Raw genomic sequence first — 546 nt, 5'->3', positions numbered from 1 at the left:
CTTTTAAGAAAATAACCAAAAGACATAGGCTTTAAGTCATAATGCGTTGCATAAGAAATTATCTTCGAAAACACAACTTCTCTTGAACATTAATGATATATTACATTTGCCTCACAAAAGGAAATCAGTATCAAAGAAAGTTAATAATTTTCTTGAAGTATTTGGATCGTCGTCCTGAAGAAAAGGTCGAGTTGCTGCGGAAATTTTGGTTCCAAACTTCATAGCGAGCAAAAAAGCAGACCCTTCCTTATATTACGTAGAGTTTTTTGTTTTTTTTTCGTCCGCGCTTTTTGGAGTCGATGCGTTTCACCTTTCCCCGCCAGAATTATTAATGCCGGTTTAGGACAAGATGGTGCGATCATAAACTTCCTGAAAATTTAGGGGAGTGGTGAATAAAGGCAGCTAATAAGACAGCAAGACGGCCTTGACCTCTGAAAACACTAAGGGGAGGAAAAGCTTAAGGATTTTTCTCTTTCCTGATTTGCAATTCATCTCCTTCATTACATAGGTAGTTATCCCTTCCACACGTTCATTATTATTATTATT

This window comes from Penaeus monodon, chromosome 15 (genome assembly GCF_015228065.2).
Source record: "Penaeus monodon isolate SGIC_2016 chromosome 15, NSTDA_Pmon_1, whole genome shotgun sequence".
NCBI classification, from domain to species: Eukaryota; Metazoa; Arthropoda; class Malacostraca; order Decapoda; family Penaeidae; genus Penaeus; species Penaeus monodon.
This window is presented reverse-complemented; position numbering follows the sequence as displayed.